Source organism: Eublepharis macularius, chromosome 10 (assembly GCF_028583425.1).
Source record: "Eublepharis macularius isolate TG4126 chromosome 10, MPM_Emac_v1.0, whole genome shotgun sequence".
In the NCBI taxonomy this organism is placed as follows: Eukaryota; Metazoa; Chordata; class Lepidosauria; order Squamata; family Eublepharidae; genus Eublepharis; species Eublepharis macularius.
Window position 1 is genome coordinate 55,020,687 of NC_072799.1, and position 21,253 is coordinate 55,041,939.

General features: G+C 42.0%; 1 protein-coding gene across 2 annotated transcripts in view; it reads left to right on the plus strand.

The window, feature by feature from the left end:
- ARHGAP10 (Rho GTPase activating protein 10) overlaps positions 1–21,253 on the plus strand; it is a 204,992-nt gene that overhangs the window by 132,818 nt on the left and 50,921 nt on the right. The gene's annotated exons all lie outside the window — the stretch shown is intronic.

The following is a 21,253-nucleotide window of genomic DNA, read 5'->3' on the forward strand; positions in this document are numbered from 1 at the left end:
CGCCGAGTCAGTCAGAACCGAGACCCACCGAGTCGATCGTCACCTCGGCAAGGAGCTTGTTGGAACCAGCGATCTCCGATCGGAGGCCATCGGTTCCGAAGATTTCTCGAAATTGACCACCCTCGACGTCGATGGGTGTAGCAGCCTCTCCTCAGGGAACTCCAGATCTGACGATTCCACGGAGTCGAACTCCTTTGGTTCCGAGAGCTACCATAACGTCTTCTCAAGAGGCTCCCTCTTCGGATCCGAGACCCTCGGAACCACCTTCGACGTCGAAGTCAGGGGGACCTGACCTGGAGAAGAAACGAAAAAAACATAAACACTCATTGAAGCACGATAGAGCTGTGCTAGGAAGTCTCATCTCCACTTCCCCTTCAGTTCCAGCGGTCGGTTCCGAACCACCAGAGGAGAGACATGGAGGGTCTGGAGACCATCGCTCACCTCGGAGTTCTCTTTGGGGAACGTGTCAAGAGGAAGATGTGATATTGATTGAGAAACCTCCCACTCCATCGAGATGCCCGCGATCAACTTCACATGAATCACGCTCACCCATGTCATCTGGGAGCCGCCGGGGCCGATCCAGCCACCGATATAGCCCCCGTTCATACAGGAGCAGGTCAAGGGAAGACCAGCTTAGTAATGACCCAGTCATCTCCTACTACCATAGAGAGGGCTCATCTTTTTCCAGCCGCCCATACAGGAGGGAATCTAGGTCCCCTTCCATACAGGCTTATTCCTATGATGATTCGTGGCGAACACCACATCCATCTGAGGTCAAGTTCCCGAGAAGCCATACATGTTATAGTGACTCCCCCCTATCCGACTCTCCGGATAGAGAAATTGGGCCTTCGGAAGATACATCGCCCACCAACGATTTTAGGGCATATAACGAACTCCTCCAGCGCATGGCCAAGGCACTGGAGATAGAGGTGACATCCACGAAATCCAAGTTTACGGACAAAATATTACAACATATTTACTCGGGCTCCACGCCTACTGTAGCCTTCCCCTTGATTGATGGCTTTGTTGACCTCTGGAAGGGGTTGAATTTGAAACCTGTGTCTGCGCTGGCTACCAACAGGAAGGTAGATAATATCTACCATTTAAAAGATGATGCCCATCCATTCCTCTCTGCTCATCCCCCTCCATCTTCGTTAGTGACGGAGGAAATGCAGGCAAGACCCAAACAGGGGTCAATGTCAGCTCCTGCCGATAAAGATAGCAGGAAAATCGACACTATGGGAAGAAAATTTTATACCTCGGCTGCATTTGGTATAAAAGTAGAGAATTATGCAGCAATGATGGCCGCATATCAGCTTTTGCTATGGAAGAAGGTGGTGACTTTCATCCCTAAGCTCTCTGATGATCAGAAAATCTTCCTCAGGATAATACAAGAAGAGGTGACCTGCCTTTCCTGCCATCAGATCAACACCAGTAGGAGTATGGCAGACACTTCTGCTAGATCGTTGCTCTGTGCGGTGGTTCTACGCCACTACGCATGGTTGAGAATGACTGCACTCCTGCCTGACACTAGAAACAGGGTAGAGGATCTCCCCTTTGAAGGAACTATACTGTTCTCTGAAAAGACAGACGAATACCTTCGAAAGAAAAGGACGGATCATCTGACTGCTTGCTCATATGGGGTACTCCATCAAGCTCCACAACAGTCCTCGTGGCCATATTATATGTCTTTCAAGTGAAGCTGACAACAACAGTACCAGCTGTACCAAGGGTATTCCTACCAACCTCGTAGGAATTACCAAAGTCCGCAGCCTTCGTTCTCCAGGTATAGGCAAAATCAAAGAGGTTGGCCTAGCTCTCAACAACAACAGGCTAAGGACCAGTCCCAGATGCACAAACAATTTTGACAATTACAGGGCCCTGATCCGTTCTTCGGAGTCAGGTTGAGCGTATACTGGGACGAATGGCATTCTATTTCCTCTGACGTTTGGGTTATGTCTATAGTTCAGTTGGGTTATAAAGTTGAGTTTCTGGAGTTACCCTGCTTATGTCTCCCTGTCGTTACTTCTGAACCTCCTCAAACTGAGGTGTTGTCAGAACTTTCTGCACTGTTGAACAAAGGGGCTATTGAGGAAGTCCCGAAAACATCCTCTTGGTTGGGGTTTTACTCTAACTTATTTATGGTTGAGAAAAAAGATGGGGGTCTAAGACCCATTCTAGATCTCAGGAACCTGAACAAACTAATTAGGGTTCGTAAATTCAAAATGGTCACTTTGCAAGTGGTCTTGACTCTATTACCTTCACATTCCTGATTTCCAGTCCTTGACCTGAAGGATGCTTACTTTCATATTTCGATTTTTTCAGAGCATAAAAAATTTCTCCGTTTTACGTATGACGGATGTGTATTTCAATACAGGGTTTTACCTTTTGGATTGGCTACTGCCCCAAGGGTTTTTACAAAATGTATGGCAGTAGTAGTAGCACACTTGAGACTCCAGGGATGTTGTATCTTCCCATACCTGGACGATTGGTTACTGGTGGGTGCTTCACCAGAGGATGTCAATAGACAGGTTTCCCTCACCCTTGCACTTTGTCTCAGGTTAGGGCTCTTTGTTAATCAAAAGAAATTGAAGCTGACTCCTGTTAAATCCCTCCAGTTTATTGGAATCGTTCTTGATGGTGCCAGAAATGCGGGCTTCTTGCCCGAGGAGAGAGCTTCTAGGATTAAGACTCTCATTGGCAAATTGCAGAGATGCCGGTTCCAATCCGTTAGATTCCTTCAGAGTTTATTGGGGTGTATGGCTTCTACTACAGCGGTTATACTGCTGGCTAGACTGTTTATGAGGCCTTTACAAATGTGGTTCAACTCTGTTTTTTCCCCTGAACGGGATTCTCAGTGTAGATGACTATCAGTTCCTAGGGGAGTGGTGAACTCCTTAGAATGGTGGTTGGATGACTCTAACCTGTTCAGAGGAGTAGAGTTCAGTTACAAGCAGCCTCACCTCTCCAACACTACGGATGCGTCACTATTAGGCTGGAGGGCTCATTGTGAGGGGTCGTATGTCCATGGCGTTTGGTCTGATTCAGAACGCAATGAACATATTAACCTACTTGAGTTAAGGGCAGTTTTATATGCACTGATCTCCTTTTCAGATGCTGTGCGGAATAAATCCGTCCAGATCCTAATGGACAATATGACAGTGATGTTCTATATAAACAAACAGGGTGGCACAGCATCGGTGTCTCTGCACCGAGGCAATAAAACTTTGGATGTGGGCCATAGAACATTCGATGTGGCTTCAGGCTGTGCATATCCCTAGGGTGGAGAATTCCATGGCAAACCATCTGAGCAGACTCCACAGGGACAATCACGAATGGTCCCTTCAGGACAAGTACCTTCTCCCTGTCTTCTCCGAGTGGGGGTTCCCAGATATAGATCTCTTCACTTCAGAAGAGAATTGCAAGACCCAGGACTACTGTTCCAGAGGAGGTATAGGCCTAAAATCTCGTGGGGATGCATTTCAACTCAGGTGGTCGGGTCACCTGTTTTATGCATTTCCTCCATTCCTACTTCTGGCCAGAGTCCTCAGCAAAATCCAGAGGGACAGGACATCTGTCATTTTGATAGCCCCGTTCTGGCTGCATCAACCATAGTTGTACACCCTCCTGCAACTTCAGATTCAGTCACGCAATCTTCTGATGGTTCCGGACCTCTTGTCCTGGAGGGGGGGTCCTCCACCACAACATCGAGAAACTCAGACAGACAGCTTGGCTGATCAGACAGGATTTTCCTTCTCCACTTCAGTGACTCATGTGTTACAAAATGCTAGACGACTGTCCACCAGGCAGTCTTATGCACTTAAGTGGGAAAAATTTACTGTTTGGTGTTGGCAGAGTGGATCAGATCCTTTCCTCACCACCTGAGATTCTTGCCTTTCTATGGGAAATCAAGCAGAAGGGGTTGGCTAACAGTTCTGTGAAAGTATACCTAGTGGCTATTTCCGCTTTTCACCCTCCTGTAGACCGGAAGTCGGTTTTCTCTCATTGTGCAGCTAAGTTGTTTTTGAGAGGGTTGAATAACCTGTTTCCCCCTGTGAGGGCTATTGTTCCACACTGGTCATTGCCCTTGGTTTTAACTCGGCTGATGTCCAGACCTTTTGAGCCCCTGGTTTCATGCCCCTTACGTTTTTTGTCCATGAAGGTTGCCTTTTTGGTAGCAATCACTTCAGCTAGGAGGGTGGGGGAATTAGCAGCGTTATCCTGTGAACCCCCCCTTACTTGAAGATTCATAATGAAAAAGTAGTTCTTAGAACTAAAGTTGAATTTTTACCAAAGGTGGTATCTAGTTTTCACCTTTCGCAAGAATTAACTTTGCCAGTTTTCTTTCGTACGCATACCTCGGAAGCAGAAAAATCCCTGTACTCTTTGGATGTCTGTAGAGTGATTCTCTTTTATTTGGACAGAGTGAAACCCTTTAGAATAGATTCCAACTTGGGACTTCCGGTTTGGATTCATGGTGGTCTGAAGCAGCCTAAGACTTGGGCTGTCCGAGACACTGTTTTTCTTGGAAAGCGAGGTGCTCCAACGCCCGTTTCCACCCCAACTTCAGGGAGAAGTTGGGCTCGAATGCTACGCACCCCCGAGAGTGTGTGATCTCAGTGAGGGAGGGGGTTCTGAATCAAGGACTCCCACCACCACCTTGAGGTCCTTTCGGAGAAGGGTGACCTTCTATCTCTGCAGTGCCTCAGGAGTCATTAAATTGGCATAAGATCGTCAGAACCAAGCTTCAGTAACAGCTTTTACCAAAGAATAAGCAAAGGAAACAACACAGACAACCCACAGAATTGGCAAAGGTAAAGATCGTTATTGGACTTTTAAAAATGGAACGGCAGTAAAAAGACCAAGGGAAAACAAAGTAATGGACAGAATATAAAAGAAGAGACATTTAGTAATAGAAGCAGAGTAAAATTGAAGACGCTGGGGAAGTAAATAAGGACTAAAAATTTGAAAAGAAATATTGTTTATACTTACTGCAGTTAGAACTGAGATAACCGGCGTGAGAAAGCGGAGGGGGGACTGGAGAAACATCGCGAGACGGGAAGTTAACAGCAGAGCAGACAACTGGATTCCTAGCAAGGACAGCAAAGCGAAAGGGAAGAGGATTGACGGAAAAAGGAAGCAAAATAAGTATACCACTGGGAGGCAACGAAGGTAACAGGAACAGGAAGTGCGCCATCTTAAGTAAGGTAGGAAGTTAAACCAGAAATCATAGAGACATTGCAATGCTACCATAGAGAAAAGATGCCCGACATCTTGGATTTTAAAAAGGCTTCCCCCCCTTTTCTTTAAGAAATTTTAAGAAAAGGCAAGGTTTAAACGATTCAACACTGATGTGAGGAAAAGAGAAGACACATGGGGAGGCTCGAAACCGAGCCCCACAATGGCCGGGGAAAAAGGAGCAGATAAGGAATGGCAAATTTCAGTGGATGCTGCGATTGAAGGACTGGGGGAAAAAATGGCAGAGAATCACAAAGAGTTGTTACAGAAGATGCAAGAAATGTTGGCAAAGGATTTTAAAGAGATGAGAAATGTTATTCAAGCTGATGTGGCTGCACTGGCAAAAAAGATAGAGGGTAAAGGAAGATTTGCAAGTGACAACTAAAAAAGTGGAGCAGGTGGAACAAAAGACAAATGACATAAAAGCAGAAATGAAACATGGAAACCAAGTGATTCAGACAAGAGTGGCAATGATGGAGTGTAAGGCGACGGAAAAGCAGTTAAGATTTCGTGGCATTCAGGAATCTGAGACTCAAACCACACAAGAACAGATGACAGAGAGATATTGGCAGAATTTTTAGGGAAAGAGAAGGATGAAATAACAGCAAATATGGATTTGGCGTACAGAATCAATTCGGCTTTTGCACAACAGAGAAAGCTACCAAGAGATATTATTGTGCAATTAGTGACAAAGAGAATGCAGGAAGAGATACTTAAGAGGCATTTTGAAAAACCTTTAATAAAGGAGGGGAGTAGAATTAAGATCATGAAAGAAGTCCCAAAACGGATTCTGCAAGAGTGGAAAAAATATAGGGAACTGACCCAGAAACTAAGAGATAAAGACATCAGATATAGATGGGAAATTTCAGAAGGTCTAAGCTTTTACTACAAAGCCTTGAGAATTATCATCAAAACAAAGGAGCAAATGGAAAAAAATTTACAGGAAAATGCAGAGGACTTTCCTGGACTATTAAAAATGTAAAATATGGAGTACAAATTAATATCTTGGAATGTGAATGGACTAAACTCACCTCAAAAGAGAAAGACAATTTTTCATTGGCTAAAGAAGCAAGATTGTAATATAGTATGTCTACAAGACACACATATTAAAGATAAAGATATAAAATATTTAAGAAACAAACAATTGGGGAAAGAATATATATCAGCGTCTAAACAAAAGAAGAAAGGAGTAGTGATTTATGTAAAGGAGGCTGTAGAATCAAAATTAATTTTTCAGGATCAAGATGGAAGATATGTGGCCGTGGAAATAAATATAAATGCGAAAAAAATATTGGTAATAGCTCTCTATGTGCCAAATGGAGCAAAAGACCAATTTTTAAAGACTTATTGAATAAATTAGATCAGGATATATTTGATCAGATGATATTGGTTGGAGATTTCAATGGTGTGGTGGACTTGCAATTAGACAAGAAATCAAAAACAACCATTAAAAAATCAGGGAAGCTACCAAAAACTTTTTTTTAATTAGTTCAACAAGAACATTTGGAAGACGTATGGAGAAAAGAAAATCCGAAAAGTACTGAATTTACATACTACTACGCAAGGCACTTATCATTTTCACGTATTGATATGATTTGGGCAACAAAAGATTTGACTCTTTTGACAAAAAAAGTGGAAATTTTACCGAAGGTGGGCGCAGACCACAATCCAATGTTATGGAAATGGACAATGGGTCGAAGAAAATTTAGACGTTGAATAAATGAGGATTTATTACAAAATCAGGAAAATTTGAAGTATTTGAAAGAAGAAACTAAGCAATTTTTTGTAACAAATAACAACAATGAAGTCTCAACACAGATGGTATAGGATACCTATAAGGCTGTAATGAGAGGAAATTTAACCTTACTTAACAGTAAGGATAAGAAAAGAAAGCAGGAGAAATGGCAAGAAATTCAAGAAAAAATATATAAAATAGAACAATTGAAGAAAAGACCAGGAAAAAAGTCACTCATACAAGAAATTAAAATATTGCAGGATCAAATAACAGCCATTAGTAATAAAGAGCTAGAATGGAAGTTAAAGACATTAAAGCAGAAGTCATTTGAAGGAGCAAATAAACCAGGAAAGTATTTAGCCTGGCAACTGAAAAAAGGAAGGAAATGAAAATTATTAATACAATAATGGAGGAAGGTAAAGAATTGAAAGATCATCAGCTAATTAAGCGTGCATTCTTTAAATACTATGCTAAATTATTTCAAAAGAAATCTGTGAATGTACAAGAGATAGATGGGTATTTAAGGAATGCCCACTTACCAAAGGTACCAGAAGAGATGAAACAGAGACTGAATGCTCCAATAACAGAAGAAGAAGTCATACAGGCAATTGAAGCGGCTAAGATTGGGAAAGCACCAGGACCTGATGGGATCACAGCTAAATTTTATAAAGTAATGAAGGAGGACCTAGTACTGATTTTTAAAAATGTAATGAACGATATGCTTCAAGGAAAGGGTCTCCCAGATACATGGAATGAAGCTAGTATTGTACTGATCCCAAAAGAAAACCAAGATTTGACAGAGTTGAAAAATTATAGACCCATATTGCTTATAAACAATTACTACAAAATAATGGCAAGAATACTGGCAGATAGGCTCAAAATATGGTTAATGGATTTTATAGATGAAGATCAGGCTGGTTTTTTACCAAATAGGCAGTTAAAAGACAATTTGAAAGTAGTGATAAATGCTATTGAATATTACGATAAGTGACCTGATAAGGAAGTTGGCCTTTTCTTTGTGGATGCAGAGAAGGCCTTTGATAGTTTGGACTGGGATTTTATGTTCGCAACTATGAAGAAGATGGATCTAGGTAATGAATTTATACAAGCAGTGAAAACAATTTATAACTTACAAAGAGCAACAATATGTGTTAATGACGACCTGACAGAGAAGTTGGAAATAAGGAAAGTACCAGACAAGGATGTCCACTATCGCCGCTTTTGTTTGTGATGGTCTTAGAAGTATTATTGAGGAGGATTAGAGAAGATGATAGTATAAAAGGAATAAAAATAAAAGGATCCTCCTACAAATTGAGAGTATTTGCAGACGATGTGATGTTTATAGTGGAAGACCCTCTACAAACCTTGCCAAGACTGCTGGACAAAATAAAGGAGTTTGGAGATTTGGCAGGTTTCTACATAAACAAAAAGAAGTCAAAAATAATAACTAAAAATATGACTAAGAAGAAACAACAAGAATTAAGTGAATTAACCTGCGAAGTGGTACACAGAACTAAATATTTGGGGATAGAGCTGACAGCTAAGAATATAGACTTGTTTAAGAATAACTATGAAAAGCTCTGGACTCAAATTGAAAGAGACATGATAAAATGGAATAAATTAAATTTGTCGTGGTTAGGTCGAATTGCCACAATTAAAATGAATGTACTGCCCAGAGTGATGTTTTTAATGCAAACAATTCCAATTGTGAAAGATAAGAAACAATTTGAAAAATGGCAGAGGAAGGTATCAGAATTTGTCTGGGCAGGAAAGAAACCAAGAGTCAAGGTGAAAGTTCTTTGTGATGCTAAGGAAAGAGGAGGAATGCAGTTACCTGATCTAAGACTTTACCATGAAGCAATATGTTTGGTGTGGCTAAAAGAATGGGTGTCTTTAACCAATCATAAGTTATTAACATTGGAAGGACATAATAAACTATTTGGATGGCACGCATATATGTGGTACGGGAAGCATAATATGGATGCAATGTTTCAGCACCACTACCTGAGAAGAAATCTACTGTCAACCTGGCTCAAGTATAAGAAATTTATAGAGTTAAAGAAACCACTTTGGATTGTTCCAGCTGAAGTAATCAACCCAAACATGGAATATCAGGGAAAGGAATGGCTTACCCTCAAAGAATTAACAGTATTAGAAAATGATGGGTTGAAACTTAAGAGAAACGATGAGTTGCCATTTAAAAATGGTTGGTTACAATATAGACAAAGATTTATTTGATTCAGAACATAGAAAGAATGGTTTTAGAATTAAAAATTCAGAACTAGAGGAACTATTATTGGGGGATAATAGTAAAGCAATATCTAAAATGTGTAAGTTGTTATTGAAGTGGTTTACAGAAGATGAAACAGTCAAGGTGCAAATGGTAAAGTGGGCCATAAATTGTAATAAGGAAATAGCGATGGAAGCATGGGAACAACTATGGAAAAATACCTTAAAAATATCAACTTGTACCAGTATTAAAGAGAACGGTTATAAAATGCTGTATAGATGGTACTTAACACCGAAAAAATTAGCCATAGCTAACGAACAGTTATCGAATAAATGTTGGAAATGTAAGGAGCATGAAGGTTCTCTATTTCATATGTGGTGGGCTTGCCAAAAGGCTAGAGACTTCTGGTCTAGAATATGTGCTGAAATGTCTTTGATATTACAATACAATGTCCCTAAAAATCCAGAAATATTCTTATCTTTACATTTAGAAGATGTTAATAGAAATGATAAGATATTGTTGTATTATATGATAGTAGCAGCAAGAATTTTATATGCTCAATATTGGAAAAAAGAAGTACCAAATATTGAAGAATAGACAAGGAAGCTGTTGTACATGGCCGAAACGGACAAATTAACTAGAAATCTGAAAGAGCAAGATCCAGGAATTTTTCTGGAAGACTGGAAGAAGTTTAAGAAATATTTGGAAAAGAAATGTGATGTTAAAGGACAATTGTGGTCTTTGGAGGGATTTTAAATTTTATTAAGTAAGATTTTAATAAACGGAATATATATAAGATCTCTACCATGGGTAACATAATTGTATTATAGTGAAATAATAACCTCTATGAATAAACGGGGGGTTCGAGTGTTGTTGGAAGTCAGTAGAGAAAAGGGGGAGGGGAGGGGTGGGGTTATATATTTAGAAAGGTTTAATTTGGATACGTTGTATGTATTAACCAACTACTTTATATCACCTCATCCAATAAAATCTATTTTTTTAAAAAAAGAATAGATTCCAACTTGTTTTTGTGTTTTGTGGGACATAAGAAGGGTAGGAAAGCAACTTCTCAGACTATATCCGAATGGGTAGTACAGACAATATTGACGTGTTATAATGCTGCTAACCTACCTTGTCCTTTGGAGGTGCATGCCCACTCTACCAGGTCCCAAACATTGTCAGCGGCTCTTCTGAAAGGTGTCCCTCTTCACAACATCTGCAGAGCGGCTATGTGGGCCTCGGCTGAGACCTTTGTAAAGCACGACGCGCTGGATATCCTAGACAGAAAGGAGACAGCGGTGGGCACAGCAGTTCTGCAGTCGATATTTCTGTAACAATCCTGCGACACCTCCACCCACGTATTAAGCTTTGTAATCTTCCCATGTGGGACTGCACAGGAGGACCGTAGATGAAAAACAGTGACTGTTGTTCATCTAGGTCTTCCGTGCAGGCACACATGCCCTCCCTCCTTCCCCGCTAACTCTCTTGGTACTTACCTTGCTGTAGGGCGGTGAAAGAGGACTGAGGGTATGTGGGGGCACTCCGCCTCTTAAGGGGCCATTTTCAGCAGGAAGACGGTTGCGCATGCGCGCTGAGAGGCAAGAGCGCCCCCTTACATTTTTGAGCTTTGGAAATCTCTGGAATCGGCAGGCGTGCGCGTGCGCAGTCCCATGTATGCCTGCACGGAAGACCTAGATGAACAACAGTTACAGTAAGTGAAACACTGTTTTTCCACCTCTAAAGCTGATTGGGTCTGTTCTGGCACCTGGATGGTAGCTTTTTTAGGGGACCTTGGATCAGACTCTTTTCTCAACATCCCATACCTCACAAGGCTGTGACGATCAAACAGGAAGGTAGAGTCATGTACGCTGTCTTGGGCTTTGGGGAAGAAGAGATTAAAATTTTCCTGGGTAAGTAGATAAGTTGATGAAGGAAGAGGAAACCTTCATTTAGAAGCAGATTTTCTGCTTCTGCTAATGAAGCTTTCTAAGCAATGTGCATTTTTTCTGTTTTTTTTTAATAAAAAAAAACCTTTTCCCACCCTCTCTTGCTGTGAACATGAACGGAAGGACACATGAATACACATGGAGCTCCTGTCATGTCTACTTTAAAAACAATGACTCCTTAATTCAGTGGATAAATTATTTACAATAAATTTAGATGACTTATTTGTAGTCTCCGTGTATCACACTTACGAGCTGAGTGCCTCTGCAGAGCTTCAACTAGGAAATCTAGCTTTCAAGCATGAAAATCCTCTCCCTCAAAGGTGTAATTGGGTTGCACATGCTCAGCAGGGAGGAGTCGTGCTTCCTCCCTGCTCAGTACTATTTTATTAGCTGCAGAGTAGGAACATTAGGGAACCTCTCTTGAGACATACCTTCTCTAAGGACTTGTTTTCTCTTCAACAACTTTGTCATTGTTTTTTTTTGCTTCATTCTTCTGTTCAGTCAAGACATGTTCCATAGCATTGGCTTTTGCTATGTTAATGCCAAAGCCTTTGATACTAAGCTCTTTGACATTGAGCAACCTAAAAGATAGACCCAACTCTTTGATGCCATGTTGTCAGACTCAGTCACCTTTTGTTATGAAGTGGAAAAAGCACAGGCCTCACAGGCCTCACAGGCCTCTGCTCCACTGACCTTGATCTATGTTGTAGGGATCTTGGAACTAAAGCTGGCATTGGAGACCCTTTAGGGCATCATTCCAGTTCAAGGAATGCTGTCAGCAAATAGGTCCCCCTGGTACATCCATCTTTTGGGATTCTTCTTGGAGGGGCAATTGAAAAGTCTCTTCTGGCACCTCTCCAGCTGTCTCAGCCACATGTACCCCTACTGGTTTCATTATGGGTACAATTCCTTCCTCCTAGTTTTGAGATTAAGAATTTTCCGTATCCTTCGCACTGAACTCCTGAACACAGCCCCTTCGGTTCTGACATCAAGAATTCAAGCAAGAAAACTGGCATTGGTTCTGACCTATTTCACCTTATTGCTTTACAGTTATGGACCATCATAGGGATTAGGAGCAGCATTTAATTTTAACTTATCCTTAGTGCCCTCAGGACATCTCTGCATGTTGGGATCATCAGTGTGCCACTTTGAATTTGAACTTGCCACCTGACTATCAGTACTGTCCACTGTGGTGTCCTGCACTTCCATTGGACCCATCCTCGGTGGACATTCCCTTTCAAGCTGCATGGGAAATGCAAGGGACGTAGGGTGGTGTTAGGTGAACAGATGTCCACGCGTCATCCTTTGGTGTCCAGCATCCTCCAGGGGGCAATTCTTTCCCTGATGTTGTTAACATCCACTTGCGCCCCTTGCCCAGGAGATGTGTAGTTTTGGGCTGTGTTGCCACCATTATGCGGCTAACAGTCAGCTGTGTCTGTTGATGGATGGCCAGCTGGACATTGCACTGGATGCCTTGGCCCAAGGTATGAATGCTGTGGCAGTATAGTTGAGGCAGAGCCACCTGAAATTGAATCCCCTGAACATGGAGATCCTGCATCTGGGTCATGGGATGATGGGTCTGGGAATCTGGCTCCCAACCCTTGATGAAGTGCAGCTCTGGCCTTCATCCACAGTAAAGAGCTTGGACATGTACCTGGATCCAACACTTTCTATGGAGGCCCAGGTCTCGGCCGTTGCTCGATCTGCCTTTTTCCACCTTTGGCAGGTCAGGCAACTGGCATTGTATCACTCCTCCCAGGGTCTAACTATTGTGATCCATGCAATGGTCACGTCCAGGCTAGACTACTACAACTTGCTCTATGCTGGGCAGCCTTTGGGCTTGACCCAGAAGTTACAGCTGGTCCAGAATGCAGCGGCACGGGTCCTTACAGGGACTCCATTTAAAGCTCATATTCACCCAGTGCTGTGCCAGCTGCAATGGCTCTCAGTTGAGTTTCAGATGCAGTTCAAGGTGTTGGTTTTGGTATTTAAAGCCCTTAACAGACTGGGGCTGACATAACTAGAGGATCGCCTGTCAGTTCTAGGGATGGCAGTCCATGGCAGATAGACAGCCAAACCTCTCTCAGCAAGCACTCCAGTGCATTGGTTGAAAGGATTTTATTTAGAGATCCATTAAGTTCATGGGTACATCCATAGGTAGGAAAGTTGGCAGGAATGATTATACAAGCAAAGGCACTATTGATATAGGGAGTAATATTCCCCCCTCCCTTGGAGCAGTTTGCATTTAGGTGCAAAAACCTAAGAAGTTGTGTGAGAACACAATAGCTTAGTCTGGATAGAAATGGCAGAAGATCACAAAGAAAGCAAAGTCTTTCTCCCCTGGGAAACGGTTACATTTTGGGTTCCAGCTGCTAGGCCAGCGCTGGATATTTTCAGAGATAACAGGCTGGTTACTTTCTCTGTGAAATCAGCATTAGTACTTTCGTTTTCAGGCAAGCCAAGAATGGCATGACATGTGGCTACTTTACAAAGCACAACTAAGTGAGCAGGACATAAAATCGTACAGTAGATCAATACAGTAAATAGATCAGATCAATATAACAGTTCAGAGAACACATCAGTGGCATGGGTGTGTGCACACATGACACCGCCTCTCCTATTATATCCCCTGCAGAGCCTTGTGCTCTGCAGATAAGCAGTTGCTGGTGGTCTCTGGTGCAAGGGACATCTGCCTGGCCTCAACCAGAGCCAGGGCGTTCTTGGCTCTGACCCTGGCCTGGTGGAATGCACTCTTATTGGATATCTGGGGCTTGTGGGATTTGTTACAGTTCCACAGAGCCTGTAAGAGGGAGATGTTCTGCCAGGCCTTTGGTTGAGAGCTGGCAGAGGCTTTGATAGGGGCTTAAACAGGTTAATTAAGGTGCCACCCCCCCCTCCCATAGATTGGTCTGCTCCTTTGATAGACAGTTTTGGAGTACCCTCTTCTGAGCAGAATGGCTAAGAGCCAGGAGTAAGATTTGGAGAAAAACACAGACACCGTTAGAAGATTTCAGTCCTGTAGCACTTTAAAGACCAACAAGATTATCTGGAAAATTTATCCTTGCAAAGGAAAAGGATCTTTCAGTATGCAAAAAATGGGAAAAAATATTGTGAATATGATGGCAATCATGGCAGCCTCATTGAACTCCACTCTGCAGTTAAACCATCAACATTTGAGTGGGATTTTCCATTTGTCCTACCCAATTCATGGGAAAACTGTTTGAATTGTTAGTCACATGTGATCTGAGGTGCTTTACTTGTAATGTGGCCTTCCTAGTAGTACTCTGCTCAGCAAGGAGGGCCACTAAAGTCTGCACTTTACACTCAAACCTTCCTTACTTCCAAACCCACAGGGAAAAAGTAGTCCTATAACCACAGGCTACTTTTTCTACCAAAAGTGCTCTGTGGTTTTTATTTACACTGAGGTCCCCAACCTTTCTGAGGCTGTGAGCATCTTTGAGATTTTGAGAGTGAGTGGTAAGCACCACCCCAAAATGGCTGCCACAAGAGGTAAAGCCAACTATATACTTCCCCCTTGCTTTGCAAAAGAATCACATGGAAACCTCACTGAACACATGTAACTGCCCTGTTAAAGAGACTGACTGTTCAGCTGTTAAGTTTATCTGGATTTTGGTTGGAACTATGGTCCAGCTGCTGGGCAGACATGAAGCCTGGAGAAGGAGGGTGTTGGCTTCAACTCCTGAACGCTCATCCCCCTTCAGGAAGCAATCCAGCTCCCCTGGACTTTAAGACCAGAACAAAGCTCCCTCTCTGCCTTGCAAAAGAAGCTCATGCCATCACTCTCACCCCCTTTGCCTCATTTTATTCCGTGATGAACACACACAGCAGCCTTATGCTGCGTAAGATCATTGGTCTCTCAAGGTCAGAATTGTCTGTGCTCTGACTGGCAAACATTCTAGATGGCATTCTAGTTAGTGACGTTCATGTCATTTGAACTTCTGTCTGGCTTTCCATATTAATAAGACTTTTATTTTTATGGAGGGGCTGCTTTCTGTACAAATTTATAAGCACCACATGCTCAGATACAATAGCACATAACAGAATGGATATTCAATACAGTAAGATATAATAATTGCTAAATGATTGTATATGAATTGTAAATATATGTTATTTATGATTGTATGAATGTATAATAATTTAGAAAACATACTGAATGTTATAATTGTTTATAGATACCTATTTTTGTAAAAGTTATTTGTATTGTTGGTGATTTTGAAAACAATAAACAGGATTTGGGGAAGAAACAAGAAGGAAAGCCTGAAGGGAGAATACAATCACACACTGACTAAGGAAAGAGTAACAGGAGTTCTTACTCATCCTTCTGAAGCTCCAGGGGATGAAGCTGCTGTTGCAGCTGTAGAAATCCCTTTCAGTTGAATGAGAGCAGCCAATGAGAAGCCTTACCTTAAAATGGCCCTTTTTACTTTCTACAAAGCTTAGCAGGTGCCTGGGGAAGTACTGGTGGGTGCCATGTCATTCACTGGCATCACACTGAGGACTCTCCCACCTACTTTCCAAATCCAAACTCAGAAGCAGTGGGGATCCTGCATTCTTTGAATGCTCAGAGACCGTCTGTTGTTCTACCTGAAAAATAACTTGTTTTTCTTAATTATCAAAAACGTAGCCACCCAACAGCATCTGAATAGATGTCTGACTATTTTAGTAGCTAATTGAGGCTTTGGGTATGATCTCCCCCTGCATGGAGGAAAACCTCACTGGACTAAATGAAGCCCTGTTTTACCCTTCTTCAGTAACTTATATGGGGAATGAAAGATCAGGGCTTGCTATTTGAGAAAGCGCACAGAGATCTTCGCATTTTAAAACATGCTAGTACTGACTGCAGAGCATTGTTAACATTAACCTAGGACGCTTATGGAGGAGTGCATGCAGTGCAGCATCTCCCCATTCCCCACTCCCAGTAATGTTCAGTCTAAAAGTTCAGCCCTCTGTGCAATCATTTGGAAAAGAGAAATGTGAAATCACAGTGGCAGTCACAGTAGAAGATTGAAGACTTGTGCAGTTGCAATAGGGTTTCTGTGCTGTGTAGCCCAGGGAAACATTCTATTTTGGGTTAAACCTTTATAGAAGGTGAATAATAGTAAGCCTTGTTAAAAGAGCGAATCTCTTACTGCCATTCAAAGCACCCAGAAGGAAGCCTGTATGGCTGATTGCTTGTTAAAAAGTTACTATTACAGCTTTTGCTATTTCTTGTGTTAAGATAAAGACCTCACCTGTTCAGAATCAGATGTGTCAGTTTTTAAAAACTACTTCTGATCTATCTGTGCCAGTCTGAAGAGTTTTCAGTCAAAGGGTCCAAGAGCCCCACTCACACATGAGAAATTTCCTACACAACTTTACCTTCTTGTAGGAATTATATATATCCTGAGAGGATAGCCATGTTTATATTTCCAGTTGCTAGTAAGTAGAGATGGGCACAAACCACAAAAAAAACCTGAACCATGAGGTTTGTGGTTCATGGATTTTCATGAACCAGGAACCACGAACTGGGGCAAGTTTACGAACCAGTTCCTGGTTCATGGGGTTTAAATGCCCCTTTCTGGCCGCTTAGCAGTGGCAGGGAAACGGGCATTTGACAGTTTAAAGGGCCCTTTCCTGCCTTGCAAGTGGCAGGTCCCTTTAAACTGCCCATACTCCAACTCTAGCCCCAGCCCCATACTTACCTTGCCCTGCAGGCCCGCTGCATCCTCCCCCTCCTCCCGTGAGGGGTGGGAAAGCTGTTTTTGGCCTCTTCTGCTGCTGCGTGGGCCCTCAGGGTGGCGGAGGAGACCAAAAACGGCCTTCCCGCCCCTTACGGGAGGAGGAGGAGCATGTCACAGGGCAAGGTAAGTGTGGGGCTGGGGGTGGGGGCTGTGGTTTGGGCAGTTTAAAGGGCCCTGCCGCTTGCAAGCGGAAGGTCCCTTTAAACTATCAGCTGGCAGGCAGTGAGGGGGGATGCCACCTGCCAGCTGATAGTTTAAAGGGCCCTGCCACTTGCAAGCCACAGGAAATGTTTATATGGCCATTTCCCTGGGGAAATGGCCATTTAAACTGCCCCTTTACGACCCAAACGAATCAGTAGACCAGTTCATGGAAGTTCGTGGAAACGAGCTTCCATGAACCACTGGTTCGCAAACCATAAACCAGCCTCATTCGTGCATTTCTTTGCGTCGTAATTCAATTCGTGCCCATCTCTACTAGTTAGTTCCTCAGCTAATCCCCAATACAGAATGTGAGGTTGTCATGTGATGGGCTACCCATAGTTTCCTACATGTACATTCATTATCCAGCTCCAGAATACGAAAAAGCAAAGCAGCAATTAAAATGTGAAGAAAAGCAAACAGCCAAGGTCTCTCTGGAGTAGCATAGTTCAGAGTGCCCATCTAAGTCATAAAAGAATGCAGCATGGTGAGTTATGCAGAAATGAATAGGGTGACTATGGAATTAGATTGGCAGATCTGGGACCTCAGGGCTGCCCTTGGCTTACTGGAGGCTAGCGGCAGCACATACAAATCTTTTATGAGTCTTGGTTATCTTCGGGGAAGAGCCATTACATGATACATTGAGGGATGCTTTGGGGATTGAATTTGTATTTTTCAAATGGGAATATTACAGGGAAGGTAGAGGAGGAAAAGGAATATGCCACAATATTTTGGATCCACACAGTTTGAATTGCTAGATAATATTCTGTATGTGAAAGATCTAGTTCTCCTCTGCTCCTGTTCATTGCTGCAGCTTTCTGACCTTTGGAGGGATCAGTCCCAGGGTTAAGGGACCCATATTGAGGAATGGCTGTCCCAGTTGAGTGAGTTGGAGTGGGAAAAAAACAGAACTGAAATGGCTCCTCTTTCCTCTTCTGATACAAGTGCAATTCTGCTTGCAGGGGGAAGTCAGTTTCATTTCCCTTGCTGTACTTGTTTCAACCCACCAGACTATGTGGCTATACCTCTCTATGGATTCTGCTACCCCAGGAATGATCTTTCCAGGGGTCAGAGAGATCCGCAGTGATGAAAGGAAGCATGGGAAAACTCCATGTGCCTTCCCAATGTGACTGGTAGAATACTGACCAAAGTTATGTTTGTCCTACATTTGTGTTAAGTCCTGTCAGTTGTTGTTGTGAAATGTCCATGCTAGTTTGTTGTGCACTTTTTGCACATAGCATTTCATTTTAAAGCAGCAAAAAGTGTGAGAAAGTTTATGCTATTGAAGAAAATAGGCAATTTTTATAGGTGATTTTAATCCTGTTCTCTTGAAGTGTACCAAAAGCTCCATTTTTGTTGCTGGATTGTTTTCAGTTCCTCAAATACCAGCCCAATTCAACAAGTCAACCTTTTAAGTCAATAGTTTGCCTGAATAAATATCATGTACTTTATTTTCTTGCAGTTAAATTATCATTCTCAAATGCTTTAGCTTGGACAAGTGCTCTAGATTTATGCTTCATATTTATCAGAGTGGCATGAAAGATCATTGTGCTAATGTTTTGACTGATTTGCTGAGAGGTTTATGGTCTACATTTAAAGAAACTGCTGTTCCATTATCAGCTGATTATGTCTCTGAACAAATGCAGTATTTGGGTGTCTCATATATTATATGTGGCAAGCTGTTCTCTCTCTTGTGCCCCTCTCATAAGCAATGCTTCTTGCTTTTTTCATAGTAAAGACATCTTGATCTTTTAAAAAAAGGGTATCCTGCTGCAGGTTTAACTACAAGAACTGCATAATTTTAATCAAAGAGCCAGGATGCGTTATGCTCCCAACCCTACCCCCATCCAACTTTGTAAATTCACATACCACATAGAACACAGTTAATATGCAAGGAGCATATATGTCCCAGTGCCTGTGGAGTATCAGATTGCATATTGAATCTAAAGTGCATTATATGAGTTATTACAATAACAGCATTTTAAAATCATATAAAGTTCAGTGCCTGTCACATGCTTGCTTTGATAACTACAGAATTTCAGCACTTCTGTGAGGCATGACTGATTTTTTTGTCTAAAGATGGTGTAGATTCTGTTCTCTCCCTTCTGTTGTTTTTGTTCACTGATTCTTGAGATAAGATGATTCTGTTTAGTAGAGTTACCTTAAGAACCAGTCAGATAAACACCATTTTCAGGAGGTTTTTTTCCTGAATATCTAGCTTATTTGCAGTTACGTTTCAAAATTCTGCACATCTCAGTTTTTTTAAATTGAACTGTAGTATACGATAACTTTCCTTGTCTAAGACAGACAATTATAAGGTTATCCTCTTCCTACTTTCTACAAGCAATGTTCTTGACTCCATTTCAGTCATCTTACACATTCATTCATGATTTTCAAGAACTGTGTATGTTACTACGGTAGTATATCTTAGTGTAGATGTTTTTAACTTACCATGATCTTGTAAACAAAGGGATTTACTTTTTAGAGAGTGGTTTTATAAACCTCATGAGATAAATGAAGCATTATTATTACTATATATTCCTTGCATCTCAATTTTATTTCTGAATAACAGTCTTCTGTTTGAGAAGGAAGAAAGCCAGTTTCAAGAATGTCATGTGACGTAGCCCATCCGTCCTTTTCCCGGGTGGAGCCATTTAATTTTTATTCACACAGCTGCCTCAAAATTTCTTTTAGAAACAGTGTTTTTTCTTTGCCATACTTTTGACCATGAATTCTTCATATGTATGTGGAAGCTGCTTCTAACAGAAGCACTGCAGTGTTTTCTCTACAGCAGGTCTAATTTCTTGTAATATAAGGGAAGAAACAGTGTGGCACTATGAGGTATCTGGGCTTCTCAAGATTTTTTTTTTTTTTACTTAATGAAACTATTCCTAAGTAAAACTCTGTTATTCTAGTACGCTTTGTTATTTTTCTGTCTAGTTCATTTTTATCTTTCCCTCTCTCCAGGGAACTCAGGACTGTGTGTAGTATTATCCCTTTCTCGTTTTATTATCTCAGCAATCCAGTGAGATAGCACAGGATGAGATAGAGTGACTAGCCTGAGGTCACCCAGTGAGCTGCGTGGCTGAGAGAGGGTTTGAACCCAGATCTCTTCAGTTGTAGTTTGATACCCTAGAATCAGATTGTTCGCAAACACATAAGATGACTAGGAAAAACAGTGGTGAAAGTGGAATAGATTTGAGGGATTTCAGGGTGATAATTACCTATCTGAAGAGCAGAGTAGTCCACGGAGGAAGAGCTTCAAACATCCAGTGTTCTTAGCCAGGGGAGAGAGAGTCTTAGGGAAAGTGACCCTAAGGGAGCAGTGCTTGGATCCAGAAGGCATGCACAGTTTGAATGGGGCAAGAGCCCTGTTTTTTATTGGGCAAAACGTGTCCTGAGGCTGGGAAGCCCCCTCAGCCGTTGGAACAAAAACTAGAAAGGTCAGTCTCTGGGAATTACAAAGTTTTGATTACCTTGATTACTTGCTGGCGTAGTGTGTGAAAGGAGATGCAAAGTTTTTCCTGCTGCTTCACAAAGGGGCAGTTTGCTAATGAATCTCCCCAGAGCTGAGTTGATGAATTTAGATAGGGATGGCATCTTCCCAGGAACAAATTATAAACTTATCAGTGTCCTAGAATTGATTATGTTTTGCTTCAGTTTCTCTACTGTGTCTTGGATCTTTGCTCATGCTATGTCTTTAAACTTGTATATGTTTACCTTATGGTATTGTATTGAAATGTACTTACTTGATACTGATTGTATTAACCTCATACTATGTAATCTGCCTTGAGTCTCAGTGAGAAAGGCAGACTGTAAATGATGTAAATAAATAAATAAATTGATCACTCCTCGATCTTAGGGTGGAGATCTCATCAGGGAAGGAGGGTATCGGAATGTGCTAAAAGGGGTGACTCAACAAGACCCTGTCTGATCACAGCTCATGTCCATAGCTGGAAAGGCAGTAAATACAATCATCATGGTCACTCTGCATTAGCATGAATGTCCTATTCATGCTTGATCTCCCGGGCAGGACTCAGCAACGCTCGCTGCCCAGTTGGCTGGAATTCCCCCTGATGCAGATTAGGCTGCATTAATCCAGGGGCCCTGTGATTTTTATATCACAGGCAGCTATCAAACAGCTATTACATATCGCTGGGGCCAA